The 16,686-nt window shown below is 35.1% G+C and overlaps 1 protein-coding gene across 2 annotated transcripts in view; it reads right to left on the bottom strand.

Moving 5' to 3' along the window:
• The window catches only part of KPNA4 (karyopherin subunit alpha 4), a 66,287-nt gene that overhangs the window by 46,230 nt on the left and 3,371 nt on the right, over nucleotides 1–16,686 (bottom strand). The window contains exon 2 of one of the 2 annotated variants that reach the window (XM_079155552.1): nucleotides 15,971–16,044. The exons of the other annotated variant lie outside the window; for it this stretch is intronic. The gene's annotated coding sequence lies outside the window, so the exon portion shown is untranslated. The remainder of the gene's footprint in view (nucleotides 1–15,970; nucleotides 16,045–16,686) is intronic. 2 annotated transcript variants of the gene reach the window in all.

The raw sequence follows: 16,686 nt of genomic DNA, 5'->3' as shown, positions 1-16,686 counted from the left end.
GTAGTAGAGAACTATTAAATAAGAAGTGTGCGTGTGTGAGAAAAATCAACAAATGGAGCTGGGCAGGTGGTGCACACTTGTAATCCCAGCAGCTCAGGAAGCTGAGACAAGAGGATCATGAGTTCAGAGCCAGCCTCAGCAACTTCACTAGACCCTATCTCCAAATAAAATGTAAAAAAGGGCTGGGGATGTGGCTCAGTGGTTAAGCGCCCCTGGATTCAATCCCTGGTTCCCAAAACAAACCTCAACAAATGGGAAAAGATACTGGGAAACATTACTGAGGAAGGGCTGGGGATGTACCTCAGTGGTAGAGTGCTTCCCTAGCATGTGAGAGGCCCTGGGTTTGCTGGATTCCCAGAAAAGACAGACAGACTGACTGATGAACAATAGGATACAAAATGAAATACAACCAAATAAAATCAGTCGATACAAATCAAACTTTTACACAATTGCTGATGGAATCTAATTTCTCTGCTGATGTGGTACATTTTCAGATGAGAAAAATAATTTTTCCTGTTTTGTAAAACAATGTTAAAAATGAAGTATGAACATCAAGAGAGACTAAGGAACACTTACTTCCCTTCCATGTTATAAGAACATAATAAATTTAAATTCCTGTTTTTCTTATGGAAATATTTATACAAAGAGCATCACAGGATTCTGTAGCTGGGAAGAAGAGAAATCTATTTAGTCTATTTCATGTTATTTATAGAGAAAGGAACTAAGTCCCAGTGACTACCACAAGAATACCAAGGCTCAGATATTCTGGACCCAGTCTAAATGTTCTTTCTACCACACCACATTAGTTTTTCACTGTAGGTGTGCATCTGTTACATGCCTCTTCAAATAAGATATTTTTCTGTTGTTGTTTTTCTCTCAGTGTTTAAAAATACTAGTTTTTTTCCCAGGCACAGTGGCATACACCTGTAATCTCAGCAATGTGGGAGGCCGCGACAGGAGGATCCCTAGTTCAAGCCAGCCTCAACAGATTACTGAGGCATTTAGCAACTCAGTGAGACCCTGTACCTAAATAAAATATAAAAAAGGTTGGGGATGTGGCTCAGTGGTTAAGCACACCTGGGTTCAATCCGCAGCATCCCCACCCCCCCTACCCCCCGGCCAAAAAAAAAAAAAAAAAAAAAAAACCATAAAATTTTTTAAAAAATTTTTAAAAAACAACAGAAAAATCTTTATTAAAAGGGAAATTAATGAATTATTTTGTTAATGCACTATAGTGGAAGTGCCATTTACTGAGACAGGGCACATTTGGTGGGTAATACCATTTTCCAACATGCTAAGTACAAGATGCTTATAATACATCAAAATGAAATGGTAGGGAGTCAAATGAACCTGAAGTTCAAGAAAGGTTGGGACTAAAAATATCAACTTAGAAAACTATCAGTTTAGAAAAAATATTTAAAATTGGATTACCTATAGAGTGAGCACAACCGTAGGCACTGCAAAATAAGAAGTAGAAGATTAAACAATGAACAGTCAGTGAGTGACAATGAAAACCATCAGGAATCTGTGGGAATCTAGAACCAAGTGAAAAAATTATTTTCCAAGGGAGCATAATTAATTATGTCAAGTGCTAATGATGGACCAAATGTCAACTGAGGACCACTGAATTACTAAATATATATAAATTTTATGCAGTTAATTATCATCAAAGAATCAGATTCTAATACTCCCTTCCCCCATCCACTATGAATCCTGATGTTTCTATTACTATTTATTCCATATCTGGGCACTCAACAAGCTTAACTGTATTACTCAAGATCTAGTGCTTCTAACCTACATCTTATTTATTTGCTATAGTATTTCACCAGAGCAAGTTACAGAACTAAAACTAAATGCTCGTATTAAGAAAACATTAAAATTTCTCTAAAACAAAACCAAACCAACTACCAAGGCCTTCCTTGTTCTCTCTGAGCCACATTCAAGCAGTTCCACTTCTGAAGAAGTCATGGTATTACTAGGGCAAGCCTTTAACTAAATTTGTGTTAAGGGGCCATAAGGGTTCCATTTATCAATGCAGCCAATGCAGTAGACTACATTTTAACATAAACATTCCCAAGGTAACTGCTTCTCTAAAATTGACCTAAATTTTAAAAAACTTCAATGAGGAAATATGTCAAATATAGAAAAAGGAAAAAATTCACAACACTGATACTTTGGTTTTGTATGTGTTTATCGCCAGGGATCAAACCCAGGACTTTATCCATGCTTGGCAAGCACTTACCCACTGAGTTCCAACCGCAGCCCAACATTCATGCTTTAATACAGATCATTATTATTTGTTATTTTTGAAAGAAATGAAAATGTTAAAAGTGTTATAAAGGCTGCTAAAATCTCACTTCACTGGCAACCCTATTCATGCCTTTTTTCCTACCCAGAAGCAACTGAATTTGATTAATTCTCATGGGTGTTTTTGCTGTGTATCACCTATGATAGTTTTATAATTTCAATTTTTTACAAATATGGTATCATGCCATACATATGGCAAAGAGTGGAAAGTATAGATTATTTCTATATACTCTCCACACTCTCCCCTAAAGCCTCTTATTAACTTTGTTACCAGAATGGTATATTTGTTACAACTGATGAACCTACATTTACACATCATTATCCCCCAAAGTGATAGTTTATGTTAAGAATTCACTTTTGGTATATATTCTATGTATTTTTACAAATGTGTAATGATACAACCACCATTATAGTATCAGTATTTTCACTGCCCTAAGAACCCCATGTGTTCTGCCCTAAAGCAAACCCTTCACAATCACTGATTGCAAATTTTAATGTTTTGCCTTTTCCAGATCATCATATAACTGGAATTGTGTAGCATGTAGCCTTTTTGGATTGGCTTCTTTTATTTAGTAATATGCAGTGAAGGTTCCTCCATGGTTAACATGGCTCAGTAGCTCATTTCTTCTTAGTGCTGGATAATATTCCATTGTCTGGATGTACCACAGTTTATTTATCCATTTACCTACTGAAGAACATCCTGGGAGCTTCCAAGTTTTGGCAATTTTAAATAAAGTTACCATGCGAGAACATAAATTTTCAAATTGTTTGGGTCTGAGTTACTACCAAGGTATACAACTACTAGATTATATGGTAAGAGTACACTCAGTTTTATAAGAAAACTGCCACAGTGTCTTCTCAAGTGGCCTTTCATTTGGTCTAGGAAACCAGGGAACCAGCAATGAATGAGAATTCCTGATCTTCAACAGCATTTGGAGTTATCAGAGTTATGTTAAATGTAAAATAAACGTAACATAAAATGTATTATCTTTCCCATTTAAAATTTTTTTAAATTGTAGTAAAAAACACAAAACATAAAACTTTACTATCTTAACAATTTTCAAGTGTATAGTTCAGTAGTATAAAGAACAATCATACTATTGCACATCCAGTCTCCAAAACACTTTTCATCTGACAAAACTAAAACCATATACCTAAGCAACTACTCTCTACTTCTCCATTTCCCCAGCTCCTGGCAACCATAATTCTACTCTTTGTTTCTATGCATTTGACTATTCTAGATACTTAAGTGAAATCATACTATGTCTTTTTTTAAATTACATAATTACGCAAACCCACACACACGCACACGTACGCATGCGCGCACTCACACACACGCACACACACAGTTATTTTGTTTATTCATTTATCCATCAAAGGACACTGGGATTGCTTTCATCTTTTGAATGTTGTGAATAATGCTGCTATAAACATAGGGTACACATATCTCTGAGTTCCTGCTTTCTATTCATTTGGTTATATACCTGGAAGTGAAATTGCTAGAACATATAATTCTATATTTAGTTTCGGTATAAACACAGGGCCTTGTGCATGTGAGGTAAGTTGTTCTACCACTGAATTACATTTCCAACCCTTTTTAAATTCTATTTTGAGACAGGGTCTTGCTAAATGACCCAGGCTGGCTTCACACTTGCAATCCTCCTGCCTCAGCATCCCAAATATCTCGGATTACAGACAAGTGCAACCACACCCAGTTCTGTTTATAATTTTCTGAGTAACACCAAATTGTTTTCTATAGTAGATAAACCATTTTACTTTCTCACCAACAGTGCACAAGGATTCCGATTTCTCAGCATCTTCACCAACTATTTTCTGCTTTTTACAGTGGTTTTCTAATGGGCCAGACGTGGTATCTCAGTGAGATTTTCATTGGCATCTCCCAAATAACGTCAAGCACCTTTTTCATGTGCTTGTTGGTTATTTGTATATTTTCTTTGGAGAAATGTCTAAAGTTCTTTGCCTAGTTTAAAATAAGGCTGTTTGGGTTTTGCTGTTGTTGAGTTTAAGTTCTTTACATATTCTGGATAATAACCCCTGATCAGATACACCATTTGCCTATATTTTCCCCCATACCACAGGATATCTCTCCATTCTCTCTCTCTCTCTCTCTCTCTTTTTTTTTTTTTTTTTTTTTTTTTGGTGCTGGGGATTGAACCCAGGGCCTTGCACTCTACCAACTGAGCTATCTCCCCAGTCCTCTCCATTCTCTTGATGGTTTCCTTTTTATTTTGATGAAGTACCATTTGACTATTTCTATTTTAATAGCCTTTTGTTTTTGAGATGGGGTCTCACTATATTGCCCAGGCTGTCTTATTCCTAGGTGCCAAATGATCCTCCCATCATAGCCTTCCAAGTAACAGACTAGGCACATACCATTGTACACAGCTAATAGTTTTGTTTTTCTTTTCTATAAAATATTTGCTTTTTCAGAGCTCCCATGAATGGGATGAGAGCATTCTAAAAGAGACGCCAGAAAACTCCCTGGCCTTCTAACCTGTGAGGTTACGATGAGAATACAACCATCCATGATTCAGGAAGTGGGCCTTTAACAGAAACTCAATCTGTGCCTTGATTTTGGACTTCCCAGCCTCCAGATCTATGAGAAATAAATTTGTTATTTATAAGCCCCCCCCAAATAAACAAAAACCACAAAAAATGCTTGCTTTTTATGGCACATCCAAGAAATCATTACCAAGACCAATGAAAACTCCCCCCATGTTTTCTAGTTTCAGATTTTATGTCTAAGAGTAAATTTTTGTGTACGATATAAGTTCATTCTTTTGCATATGGATATCAAGTTTTCTTCCTACGATTTGTTGAAAAGACAAATGTATAGTCCAAAATATACTTTTCCCCAACAAGTAGTTTTACATCTTGGTCAAAGATCATTTTACTGTCTAAGTGGAATGTTCATTTCTAGGTTCTCTATTCTGTTTCACAGGTCTTTATGTATGTCTTTATGAATATACCATACTGTTTTGATCACTGTAGCTTTGTAATATTTTGTAGTCAAGATGTATGAGATCTCTAGCGTTATTCTTCTTTCTCAAGACTGTTTTGCCTTTTTGGAGTCCTTTTTGGTACCTTATGAATTTTAGGATCACTTTTCTACTTCTGTTAAAAAAAAGTAAATGTTACTGTGCTTTGAATAGGGATTGTACTGAATCTGTAGGTTGCTTTGGGAAATATGAGTGTTTTAATAATATTAAAGTCTTCCATTCCATCAATATTGGATATTTTTCCATTTATTTGTGTCATCTTTTATTTCTTTCAGCAATGTTTTATACGTCTCAGTGTGTAAATCTTACCTTTTTGGCTAAGTTTGTTCTGAAGTATTTTATTCTTTTTTGATGCTATTATAAAGGGGATTATTTTTAACTTTCTTTTTAGATGGTTTCTGTTAGCATACAGAAATACAACTTACATTTTTACTGATGCATTATAATTATACATAATTGAATTTATTATGCCATATTTGCACATGTACATAATCTGATCAATCTCATTCTTCTTTACCTTCCCTTTCTATTTCCTCCTCTCTCCCCTACAACTAGTTTTTGTATGTTGTTTTGTATACAGGAACTCTGATTTTTTTTTTTTTTTATTAATACTAATAGGTTTTCTTGTGTGTATGGACTCAAGGATTTTCTAAAATCATGTTGCCTGTGAACAGAGATAAATTTTATTTCTATTTCTTTCTCTTGCCTGGTTCTCTAGCTAACACCTCCAATGCTATGTTGAATAGAAGTGGTGAAAGTGGGCATTCTTGCCTTGTTTCTGATGTTAGAAGAAAAGCTGTCAGCTAGGCATGGTGGTGCAAACCTAATCAAAAGTAGCAACTTAGTGAGGCCCTAAGTAACTGAGTGAGACCCTGTCTCAAAGAAAAAAAATAAGAAGGGCTCTGTTGTAGGCACTTCTGGGTTCAATCCCCAGTTACCACTCAACCGCCAAAAAAGCTGTCAGTTTTTCACCACTAAATTATGATGGCCTATTTTTCACATGTGACCTTGATTATGTTGAGAAAATTCTATTAGTAATTTGTTGAGTGCTTTTATCACGAAAGGGTCCTGAATTTTGTCAAAGACTATTTTTTGCATCAAGTAATATGATCATGTGGATTTTGTCTCTCATTCTGTTAATGTTCTGCATGTATTACATTGGCTGATTTTCATCTGTTAAACAATCTTTGAAACCCAGAGATAAATTCTACTAGGTCACAGTGAGTGATCCTTCTAAAGTGCTGTGGAAGTCAGTGAGGAGTTCTATATCTATATTCATCATGGATAGTGGTCTGTGATTTTCTTACATTGTCTTTTTCTGGTTTTGGCAATCTCATAATATGATTTTGGACTAGTTTCTCCTCTTCAAATTTTTGGAAGTCTCAGTAAGACTGGTGTCAGTTCTTCAAGAATTCTCAAATGTTTGATAGAATTCATCACTGACACTATCAGGTCCTAAGTTTTTTTCCATTGGGAAATTTTTAAACTACTGATACAATCTTCCTACTAGTCTGGATCAGAGTTTTTTATTTCTTAATGATTTAATCTCGACAGGTTGTGTGTTTTAGGAATTAATCCATTTCATTGCCACTTTGTTAGCAAACAAACCATACATCTCCTATTACAACTCTTTTCTCTCTTAAACAAAAACTGACAAATAAAATGACTACCTTACATGGAAAAAATATCAAAATGTAAACACATAAAATAATTAATAATTCAATAAAGAAGTGATCAATATGAATTGTTATGATCAGCAAAAATTTAACCAAGGCCCAGAGGCTTAAGTTCAACCAGAAGGCATAAATAACTAATGAAAAGGTAAATGCTAGACTAGAAGGTATTTCTAGTAGAGACCAAACAAAATTTAAGATAAAACTAAAGCAAAATCAAATGTTAAAGTGTGAAATAGGTTCCCTTGCCTTAAGTGGAAGGAGAATCAGAGATGAAGTTACATGGCTAGAGAGTTATAAACTAAAAGATTTAATTTAGTGTTCATAGTTTCACTAGCATTTACGTATCACACACTTAAATGTCTCCTAAATTGAACTAAGAATTTGAAATTCCTAGTCTACAAAGAAAATTTGACAGTCACTTAAGAGACAATTGGAAACCACTGAAGGTACCTCAGTTGAAAAATGACAGTGATATTCTGTGAAGTTTACCTAAGTAACTACATTTTAATAGTCCTCATTTAAGGTGATTTTGCCACTTAGAGGACATTTGGCAAATTCTGGAGACCATTTTATTTGTTGTAACTGAGAGGGGGAAGTATGTGCTAGTAGATAAAAGGCCATGAACACTGTCAAACATCCTACAAAGTACTACACACAGCCCCCTCCACCAACAAATTATCTGGCACCAAAAGTTAATAGTACTAAGGTAGAGAAACATTGCTGTGTTCTAATGGTAATTAGTTACTCTCATGAGAACCCAAATTAGTTCAAATATCTTGGGGAAAAGAAACGGAAGCATTCCAAAAGATTAATAAGTGAGAATATTTTCATTTTTCTAAAAAAATTTAAATTACCATACATTACTAAAAATGAAGAGAAAAATGAACTTGACTTAAAAATTCTCATTTAATTGCTAATTTTAAGCAAAATATTCATGTTTTTCATCCTCTCTTTTAAAAACAAATTTATTTAATTCCCTCAAATATTTACATAAATGCCAACCATATGCCAGGCATGGTGATGTGCACCTATAGTCCCAGGTACTCAGGAAGCTGAAGCAGGATGGCTTGAGCCCAAGAATTTGAGGCTAGCCTGGACAACATAACATAGTAAGACCCCATCTCAAAAAAAATAATAAATAAATAAATAAATAAGAAAGAAAAAGAAGAAAAGAGTAGTGTACAAAACAGAAAAGATTCACAATCTTCAGGAAGCTTGTAGTCTGAAGGGAGAAACATTATGTCATTTTTTTTTCCCTGCTCTAGTACTGGGAATTGAGGAATTGAACCCAAGGTGCTTTACCACAGAGCTACACCTCCAACCCTTTTCATTATTTCTTTTGAGACAGTATCTCATTAAGTTGCCAAGATTTTGCTTTGAACTAAGTCTCCTGAGTTGCTGGGATAACAGGTATGCACCACAGCACCCTGTACATAAATTATCCTTAAGGGAAAAGTCAGGTGGCTTTAACTTTCAGTTAGCTTATTTATAGACCCTATGAGTAAATGACCCTGTAGCTGTGATTCAGGGGATGAGAAATAATCCTGGAAGCAGACAAAAGGGGGTGAGGATGAGAGGAATTCTGACAGCATGTATGAAGGGCCGGAAGAAGTGGGCCATTGATGTGTAAGAGTTAGAGGAATTGGAAGATAAATAGTATAGTAGTTAAGGAAGACAAGTAAAGCCAAAGAGGTAGGAGAAGTAGACAAGGACCAAATTTGGCAAGACTTTGGAGGTCTCGGTAAGGAGTTCCGGAAGTTAAATATGTTGGGAAGCTACAGAAGCAGAGGAGGGGCATGATTTTACTTTTGTTTTGTTTTTGATGGTGCTGCGGATTGAAATCAGGGTCCTGCTCATGATAAGTAAGTGAGTTACATCCCTAGCCCTAACATACTTTATTTTTAGAAGAACCACACTGGTTATTTATGAATTGGAAAACAGCAATAGCAGAAACAAGGCAACAGTTTTGGCTGTGAGACAAGGAGATATTAACAATTTACTCCAGATTGTAACAATGAGAAGAAAGTTAACAGAAAAAAAATGAATGAAAATGACATTCACTAAATAATGTTACACTTACAAGCTTGTCTAAAACAAAACTCTTTCTAGGGGATGCTCTGAGGAAGCAAAGGATGTTCCCTGCTATGTGACACCCTTCTCCACACCACAGATGACTGGTGCTGGAATGCAGGAAAGTACCTAACCCAGGAAAAGTCAATCCACAAGCAGACCAGCAGCTTAAAGGAAAAAAAAAAAAAAATCAACCAAAAAGCAAACTTGCTTTACCTTAGGCAGAACTTATTTGCTCAGATTTTCTCTTTTGGTAACAACACAGAATTACATAAAGTCTAAGATAGTAGTAGTTAGGAAAAAATAAGCCTTAGTAGCTGACAATACAAAGCCGATCCTATCAGAAATATTTTGTATAATTTCAGAACTGGCCCTTTAACTTTCCTAACATCCTATCTTTGACCTAGTCCGAATAAAGCTATGTTTCTAATTGGATTCTTTTTTTTTTTTTTTTTTTGCAGTGCTGGGGATTGAACCCAGGGCCTTGTGCTTGCAAGGCAAGCACTCTACCAACTGAGCTATATCCCCAGCCCTAAAGCTATGTTTCTTGTATTACCAAAAGACTAATTCAAAACAAATACCCACTAAGATAGAATTTTAATTTTATAGATGCAGAAATAGAAGCTGAAAAGAATATTAAACTTTCCTCAAGGCATATAGCTAATGAGATACAAGTCTAAGTCTAAAAATCAAGCTTTTCCACAAATCTCAAAGAGTTATCAGACACAAAATATTTAGGATTTCTTTTCTCTTTAATCTTAAAGTATATAATTTAAGTTAGAAATAAAAAATAAGTGATCTACTACAACCTATGGTCCCTACAGGGTCTTCAGGCCAGGGATCTGAGAGATCTTGACCTGCTAGAATAGGAACTTAGCCTGTGTATTCACTGCTCTGTCCTTACTGCTTACAACAGAACCTTGGACACAATGCTGAATAATTATTTGCTGAACAAACGGTTTCAAAACAGGGAAGAGAATAAGGGGAAGTCAGTGAAAAAGAGCTGCCCGGATGAGTCCAAATGTGACCCTCAGGTACTGGAAAGCTGTCACAGCCCCAACTCATTTCTCTTAATTAAACTACTATCACAACAGCATTATGAAATGTAACTTACCATACAGTTAAAGAGTACAACACTAGTTTTTAGTATATTCACAAAGTTGTGCATTGATTACCACTAACTCCAGATGACTCTGATCATCAAAAACAGTCCCATGCTCATTAGCAGTCATTCTTCAATTTCCCTTTGTTCTAACCCTTGGTAACCACTAATTTATTATCTGTCTTTATGGACTTATCCATCCCAGGCATTTAATATTATAATTTGATGAAATATATATTTGACCCTCTGACACATGGCTCCTAGAATCCCTTAGAATATCTTTTTTTTCTTTCTTTCTTTCTTTTTTTTTTTTTGGTACCAGGGATTGTACTCAGGGGTGCTTAACCACTGAAACATATACCCAGCTCTTTTTATATTTTACTTTGCAACAGGGTCTAAGTTGCGTAGGGCCTAAATAATTTGCTGAGATTGGCTTTGAACTTGCAAATCTCCTGCTTCAGCCTCCCAAGCAATGGTGTGTACCACCACATCTGGCAACACTTGGAATTTCTGAAGGGACAAAAAGTGTCTTTAGGTATAAGGCCCTGAGTTCAATCCCCAGCACCACAAGAAAATAAACATATACAAGTGTCTTTAGTATGCTTACTGAGATGACTAGTGGCTGAAGGACCCCAGAATGGATCAGTCAACTGAAATACCAAAGTAAGATGAGACAGCAGGGACTTTTTCAGCCTTAACTCTCAATCTCTGGGGCAGAAGGGGGAAGGTTAACTGGTAACCAATGGCCAGTGATTAATCAATCATGTCTATGTACTGAAGCTTCATTCGCCCCACCAAAAAAGAAAATACAAAACAAAACAACAACAACAAAAAAACTCGTTTGTTGTGCTTCCAGCTAGTTGAACATGTGGTGGTACCTAAAGGGTGGCACACTGGGAAAAGGCGTGGCAGTTCTGGGTCACTTTCCATATACCTTGCTCATCAGGCTGTTGATCTACATCCTTTGTAATATCTTTAAGTAAACTGTGTCCCTCAGCCCTTAGAGCTGCTCTTGCAAATTAACTGAATCAGGAGGGGGTCATGGAAATACTAATTTATAGCAAGGCTACAACAACCTATGCTTCCAACTAGCATCTGAAAGTGAAGAACAGTCTTATGGAAATGAGCCCACAACCTGTGATCTGATGCTACCTTTGAGTAAACAGTGTCACAATGTTAGAACTGAATTGGAGGACACCCAGCCAGCACCTTACTAAAGAACTAAACCTTGCTTCATGTGTGAAAAACCTCCCCTAAATATCTGGTGTACAAAGTACTATGTTGAGTGACTGATGAGTGCAGAGTAGGAAAAACAGCTTGGAGACAGGAGGAGTTTTCTCCTCTTTTCACATATGCACAGAATTATAGAATTATAGATCTTTTGTGACTGGCTTCTTACAAGCAGCATAATGTTTTCAAGGTACATCCATACTGCTGCATGTATCACTACTTCATTTCTTTTTATACCAGGATAATACTCCATTGTATGGCTATTTCACATTTTATTTATCCATTCATCAATTGATGGATATTTGGGTTGCTTCTTTATCTTGGCTATTATAGATAGACCTGCTATGAACATTCACATATGAGTTTTTCTCACAGAAAAATGTTTTCAATTCTCCTTGATATCTAGGAGTGACACTATTGGGTTACAAGTTAACAGTTGACTTTCTGAAGAACTGCCAAACTACATTTCAAAGAAGCTGTGCCTTCATTTAATTTTATTTATGGTGCTAGAGATCAAATTCAGCATCTTGGGCATGCCAGGCAAGCACTCTACTACTGATCCAACCCTAGACTGCAGCTACACAATTTTATATTTCCATAACCAAGTGTGAGGATACCATTTTCTCCAGATTCTCAAAGCTTACTGTTTTCCTTTTGTGAATTGTCACCCTAGCGGGCATTAAGTGGTATTTCACGGTTTTGATCTGTATTTCCCTAATTACTAATGATGTCGATTATGTTTCGTAAGTTTCGAATTAGTTTATTAGTCTTAAGCTTTTCATCATTTTTAAGATAACACTGTTACAAAAGCTAGCAATCAAAAGGGAATTAGGAAAAAGTATTTAAGACATTAAGAGGAAAAATGTAAATAACTATTTTAGGATGCCTGATAAAATAACTGATCAATAATGAACCCAATTCCAGATATTCTTGTAATATAATGAGCGTTTCCATTAGAGAGATTAGAGACATTAATCTTTATAACTTTTAAATGGAGGAACCAGGGTTCAAATCCAGGTCTAAGTGACTCCATAGTCCATACTCTTTTAATCCCTATCCTATAAAGTCTTTTAAGAGCCCACATTAATTAAAAGTGATAGTCATCTGTAACAGAAGCAATGTCGATAAACTAAAACAGTGGTTCTCAAAGTATGGTCCAGGGTCCTTATATAGGGGGGCCCTAGCACATTTTCACAGAGTCAAACTATTTTCCCAAAAATGCTAATAATACTTATTCTGTATGTGTGTGAATACACACGTGTTAACATCTGTATTAATGCAAAGAAGGAAAAACTGTAAGTACTTTAGCATGAATTAAGGCAATGCAATAGCACCAAGTTGTAATAGTGTCTATTATTTCAGTTAGAAAAGTTTGTAAAAAAATCAACTCACTTAAGAATGTCCTTAATGAACCAATAAAAATTAACAACTTTTACTAAATACTTGTCTTTTCCTTCCAATTTGTAAGATAAACCAGGGATTATACATAAATCTCTTCTGCAACATAACTTCTACAGTTGGATGACTGTCTCAAGGAAAAAGTACTTGTGTGTTTGAGTTGTGAAGTGAACTAGCCACTTTTTTCAGAAACCACTTTTACTTGAAAAAAAGAGAAACTATGGTCATTCAGACTTGGTACCTGGCAGATGTTTCCACAAAAATGAGCAAAGTGGTTGAAAGGAAAATCATCTCTAGTATCAGTATTTTCTGCTAATGATAAAATTTGAGCTTTCAAGTGAAAATTTGAATTTTAAAAAACTGTGTCTACCACTGCAGGTTTGACAGATCTGCAATACTCAATACTTTTCTGAACTGTGAGGTGAATAACTGTGAATTATTTCACTGTATAATGTGTCAGCATTTGGAAGATCTACATAACCAGCTTTTTCTCTTTTGTCAGTGACATAATGTATTCCAAATAACCCAAAAGATATCAAAAAAATCAGGCAGTTAAGATTCATTGGAAGTGGATTTTGATGTAACAGTAAGAAAAGTTTATTGATCCACACTGCAACGAATCTTCAGGAGGTTACCATTTGTATACACTAGCATTTGTGTACAATCAAAAATATAATCTTGGGATTGGAGCTGTGGCTCACTGGTAGAGCCCTTGCCTGGCATATGTGAGGCACTGGGTTCAATCCTCAGCACCACATAAAAATGAATAAATAAAGGTGTCCACCTACAACTAAAAAATATTTTAAAAAAGTCAATCTCCATAAATATCCTGAAAAGGTGATTTTGTTTTCAAATGCCTATCTGTATGAAGGTGGATATTCTTTATTCTTCAACCAAATGGTGTAGCACAAAAGACTGAATTCAGAACCAGATTTGAGAGCCAGGCACATTCGTGCACACCTGTAATCTCAGCAGCTCGGAAGGCTGAGGTATGAGGATCACAAGTTCCAGATGAGCCTCAGCAACTTAGCAAGACCCTAAGCAACTTAGTGAGAACCTGCTTCAAAATAAAAATTTTTAAAAAGCAATACGCTTAAAAATTTTTGATTTTTAAAATGTAAAATATCAATAAAAATCCATCTTTAATAAGTCTTGAGCCCCAAAACCTTTGAAAACTTCTGAACAAAGGCCTTTACAATGACATATATTGTCCTTATTTTGTTCGTGTCAATCAAAGATTGTCTCCTCCTCCAAGCCTGTCTTTTAGCAAATCTAAATAGAAAGCATAGAAAATAGATTGTGACCTCTAGTATTTAAAGTTCACAAATGATACACAATTTTACAAAAATCTCTAGGGAAAAAAAATACTTAGTGAATATCTCTTATACTCCCATAAACTGTGCTAGGTGCTTTAACATAAAATCTTTTAATAAAATTTGAGATTTGCATTAAGGCTGAGAAAAGTTAAAGGGAAGTAGTACAATATAGCATAAAAAGTATAGACTTTGGCATACCTGAGTTAAAATTATTTCTTTAAATGTTGTGCTATTAAGACAAATGCACAAGAGTTTCTTCTTTAACATGCACTCAATAAAGGCAGTAGCTACTCAGGAAGCTAAGGCAGGAGGCCAGCAAGTTTGAGGTCAGCTTCAGCAACTTAATGAGACCCTGTCTCTAAATTAAAAAAAAAAAAAAAAAAAATTAAAAAAAAAAGGAGGGGGGCTGGTGAAGTGGCTCAGTGGTTAAGTGCCTCAGGATTCAATCCAGGTACAAAAAAAAAGGAAAAAAAAAAAAAAAAAAAAAAAAAGCTAAAAATTAAAAATAAATAAATAAAAAAGGGCTGGGGATGTCACTCAGTGGTGAAAGCAGCCCTGGGTTCAATCTCCAGTATCAAACAAACAAAAAACTCAATAATTCCTATTTTTATGACTGAAAGAAATGAGAATACAATTAAAAGCATATACAGAAGGTGCTCAAAAAATTCCTTTCAACCTCCCTGTTCTAAAACTAAACCAGAAAATACCAAAATCAGCAAACAAGGTTAAAATTTGATGACACACTCTCATTTCATCTTTATAGGCCTCAAGTAGTTGAATGCTGCTCCAGATAACATCTAAAAATATTTTAAGGAACCACACCTATAACAGTGATTAGGTATCAGTGTTTAAAAACTACCAATGCTAGGAAGCACAAAGATCTGGGTTCAATCCTCAGCACCACAAAACAAAAAAAAAACTGCATTTTTTTCCTTCTTTTAAACCGAATTCACTCCTACACTTCTACTTGACATACTAGTAACTATGAAAAACAATGACATCTTGATATTACTAAAAAATTATCAATGAAACATTTCTGAAATTGATCATCTTAGAAATCAGGAAACTAGCAGAAAGCACAAAAATAATTGTTTAATTTTTAACTATATTTCCATCAGATTTCATATCATCACATGCTTGGACTATTATATTAAAAATTAGACAGTAGTTATTTTAAGTACAGTAAATATGTTCCAAGATTTGTGATGAGAAAGGTCAGTCTCTAAAAGTTAACAAGACTTAATAGCTTAACAATGCTTTTCACTCTGTACACTTCAACAAACAAACATCAAGGCTATTTCCAAAAAACAAAACAGCTGATTAATTTTATTAAACTCTTGTCTACCAAGCATTTTTTAAAAAAATATTCCAGCTGACTTCATTGTTTATGTTGTGTGGACAATCACAATATGTAGCATTTTAATATTCTTTTATTTCAGAGTACATTCTTTACAAAAGATCTAATTATTTTTCTAACATATGTTTACGCTCAGAACTTTTATAGAAACTTTGCAGGTTTTCTCTACAAAAGAAGTCCCCTCTACTTTAAAAGCATAAGCTGGATGAACTTAGTTTTATCCTGATTAATTTCTTATTGCAAGTTTCATTACTAACCATTTCCTGTGTTGTACTGTTTACCCTATCTAGGGCTGGAGATGCGTACAGATCAGTGGTAAAACACTTGTCTAGCAAATACAAGGCCCTGGGTTCAATTCCAAGCACAACAATTGTTCACCCTCTCTATAGTTACTATTCCAAAGCGGTGATCCTCTACCACACTGCAGGGAAGAAAACAAGCACTGGTGGATATTATCTGACAATTCCTGAAAATTATTTCAAATGGATACTCACATATATTTCCTTTGATGCTTTTGTGTTCCAAGAAAGTTAGCATGATCATATTTTGGAGGAGCCAGAATGGTATACTGAAAGGGAGTAACGAATATCAGATTGAAAGCTATGAATCAGTTTCAACTTCTAACACTCAAAAATTATGACTGTAGAAAGGTCACTAATTCCCTGTTGCCCATAGTATTCTTCAATGAGCAATCGCATGCCCCTCTGTTAAAAAGCATTCCCCAGTAACTGTTTAATGTAGCAAAGTTTAGTGCAACTTAAGTTATACATACACACACAGAGAAAAAACAGAGCCAACTGCAAATAAGGTAGAGAATCAATTACATTTAATCCTATTAAGTCCTTTCTCTATCCCAAAAAGAAAAGCTGAAGATGATAAAATGCTCAGAGAATTGCCAGGCCATTTCCCTAACATTAACCTATCAATTTTCAAAACACTCATGAAGCAGATGTCAAATACCTCTAGTTTTACAGATGAAAAAACCCTAAGGCTATTAAGTCATTTCCTCCATTATCACATAAAAAGTTAAAGATCAGAATAACAAACTCTAGCACTCTGTACTATTCATTAATCAAGAAAATTGTTAGATCAAACCCCCAAATGCTATAATTACCTCATGCTATATGCTATACCCTCCATTCTCTATATAAACCTATCTATGTTGTCCAATAAGGTAGCCACTAGCCACATGAAATGCAGCTACTCCAAA

The sequence above is a fragment of the Sciurus vulgaris genome, assembly GCF_902686455.1.
Source record: "Sciurus vulgaris genome assembly, chromosome: 10".
NCBI classification, from domain to species: domain Eukaryota; kingdom Metazoa; phylum Chordata; class Mammalia; order Rodentia; family Sciuridae; genus Sciurus; species Sciurus vulgaris.
Note: the sequence above shows the minus strand (reverse complement) of the source record. Positions and strands in the feature narration are given on the sequence as shown.